Consider the following 3,615-nt stretch of genomic DNA (forward strand, 5'->3'; position numbering starts at 1 on the left):
GATTTTAATTTCTATTACACAAAAGTAGTTTTCTTCTGAAATGATTTTTTGTTATTTTGAATATTTTGGTACTAGGATTTATTATTATTCATATGTCAAGATCACATCTATCATATGAATAATTTTTTCAAGGTTTTATTTAAATTTTTTTATCTAAACATTTATTTTATTATTAAATTAAATGAATATATCTTATTTAATTATTAAAAAATTATCTATGTGGGTTCTTCTATAATCTATCCTCACTATAATAATCAGCAATCTTAACCTATTCAAATCTTCAGTTTTCTATTCACTGTGAAATATGTAAATCAAAATATTTTATGTTATAATGTAGAGTGAGAAAATAACTGATAAATAGGAGATATTTTTAGTATATAACTAATAATTTGACATTATGTTATAAGACTTTTAAAATGAATTATTAAGATATTTTATATATATTATGAAATTTGTATAACTTATTTTAAATACATAAACTAAAACAATAGTACCAACAATAAATATAATATAAATATATATCAAAAAATAATAATATAAGAAATCAAATAAAAAATAGATTACAAAATAATTTTATAGAGATAATATTTCTAAAACATATAAAAAAATATAACATTCACAATAAATATTAAAAATATGGAGTAACATTTTCCAAATGGAAGGTATTGAACCATCTCAAATTTCAAAAGTAATAAAAATAATAAAAAATATAGAATATGCTATTCAACCAAACTATATATTTAATTCAATAGGCTTTTCCTATGGAGCGAACACTCCAAAATACATGTTTTTATTGTCTCACATACACTCAACTATCTTACACAAAAATTACAATGTGTATGTTTATACCATGACATTGTTTTATTTATGTCTCATTAGTGTTAGCATTTATCTCTCATCACCAATTGTCATTGGTTCCCATCCAACTCTAATAGCATCTGCAATTATTGCAATGAATTTGTGAGGGTTCCTTTATAGAGTTTTTCAATAATGTGCAAGCCATTTTTTATTTTACTTGTTTGTCTACTTAGTTTTAATTTAATGTGTGAATAAAGATTTGAGGAAGGGTTGAGGGATTTTCTATTTATTTTTTCTTGATATATTAAATTTATTTTCAAAGCATTATTATGTTGTCTCTTGTTTCATAATTTCAAAATAAAAATAAAAGGTTAATATTGTGTAAATATTTTTGAAGAAATTCTTTAGACTCGGATTGATTTATAATTAAAGGTTGTAATTCATATGAAAACAAATCTTCAATATATATTTTACTAATTTATTGATTGAGAGTGGCATTTTTAATTATTTCTAAAATGAATTAAATCTAATTATTTTCAAGAACATTTCGATTAAATTTAATTCTAAAATTAGAATAAGTTTCTAAAAACTTCATGTTTTAAATAAATTTATGATATATAAGATGTTTTCTTTTTACTTTAGTTTTAAAAATAATTTATTTAGGTGAGGTATTAGTCATATATTTTATTTTGACAATGTTTTACATTATAATTTCTTTTAGTTTATATATATATCCTTCACATTTTAATGCTAAGTAGAGACATTGATTTTTATTACATGTAGATTTGGTGCTTATAAATTCATTTTAGATTTTATTATATATGTGCATTATCTTAAGATTTTTTTTTTTGGTGAAACATTATATTTATATTAATAATAACTGGTTCAAAAAAGCTCCTGGACTAAAGAACCAAAAAAGGAAAACTTTGGACATTGCCTTATACAAAAAAGGAATGTAGAAGAAGAAATACTACATCAAGAGAGAGTATCTATCAACACTAATGAATCTTCTCCTAGAGATTCCTAGATAGAGAATATAGTAATTACAAAGAGCCCAAAACTCATATGAATATAATTCATTGATTGGTGCCAGAGACAAGACCCAGAGCCCAACAAAAACTAATAAGTGCATACATATATTAATGTTCATGTTTGAAAATAATTTCATACAATATGTGCGACTAACTATGATAAAATTAATATTAAATAAGCTATATCATTTTATGAAATCTTGTAATATTACATGTTTAATAGCTTAATCTGAACATATTTGAATTGTCAACTAAAAAATATAGTCTATTTATTTTGACATAATACTAATATTAAAAAAAGGTCATAATTCTATGACAATCTAAAATATACCTATGATGTAAATCCTAACTCTAACTATAATGTTAATTCTAAACACTAGAACATAATTTCTAATACAACTTCATATTTTTAAACCTTAACTATGATACTAACTATCACATAAACCCTAAGTTATATAACGTGTTGAGACACAATTATTAGTTTTATAAATTAATATATACCTAAATATATAAATAATCAAATATTAATAATTATTAAAAAGTTAAAAAATTATTGTAAACTCCAAGTTCAATATTACCATAAAATTCTAAAATAAATTTTAAAATGCAAATAAATCTATTATGTATTAATTCATCTCATTCAACTTATATATAATCATTTGTCTACTATTATTATTTTTTAAAAATTGCTTCATTTAAACGATATGAGTATTGCATTTTACCTCTCTCAAAATATAATAAATAACTAGTAATGTCATTCTTATATGAAATATGCAAGGTGACATATTTGAATGCACTCAAACCCTGATTAGAGTGCAAGAAGAGACTCCAATAGACACGAGTAAATCTTCTTCATTTTCCTTCTATTATAATAGGCTATTCTACATACCAATAAATCAATTAGTTAATTTGTGAATAAACATGAACTACTTCATCATTTATTACCTACATTGTTCATGAAATCAACTCATCAACCAACAAAGCACTTTTTTCATATCTTCATGTTATCCACTACTATGAGGAGCTTGAGTCACTGCATTAGTGGGATCTATATACAAGAACAAAAAATGTGTTAATGGTTAGAGACACAAAACCAAACATAATGCACTAGAAATCAAATAATTAATTTAAATAAAACAATCTAAGAGATGGACATTGATGTAATCTAGAAGGAAATTATTCCTTGCTTTCTACCCCATTAAGAGAAAACATAGACTATTCAATTTGAAATAAATGAATTTAATAAAACACAAACATTAAAGATAATATATTAGTTTAAGTTCATATATTACAAAATAATCAAATGTAACTTCTCAACTTTTCTATTATTAGGTCATCTGAGGTATTTTAGTACAATATTAATATTATCTATCTAATATGTTACTATGTTTTGATACTTAAAAGTTATTAAATATATAATTTATTTAATAATTTTTTAGATTACACATTATTATATACTAGAACTTCACATGCTAATAATATTATCTTTGTTATTAGTTGCAAAATAACTCTATTATTTGCAATGCAATGTTAAATTATTATTATTTAAATATACTATAATAAAAAATTACTTATTCAATTTTCCATGCATCAAATATTTAGAAATTAAAATTAGAACTCACCAAACTAAATTAAAGTTTTTTTTTTTTTTAAATAAAAAAGTGACATAGTACTTATATAATATATTTAATAATAAACTAGTTCAAGGGCTCATCAAAGAAAGAACTAGCAAGAAAACTCTGAATTGTTGCTGAAATACAAAAGTGTTAAAAGCTGATATGTCATA

Source organism: Cupressus sempervirens, chromosome 5, assembly GCF_028749045.1.
Source record: "Cupressus sempervirens isolate cs-2001-9-10 chromosome 5, ASM2874904v1, whole genome shotgun sequence".
Classification (NCBI taxonomy): Eukaryota; Viridiplantae; Streptophyta; class Pinopsida; order Cupressales; family Cupressaceae; genus Cupressus; species Cupressus sempervirens.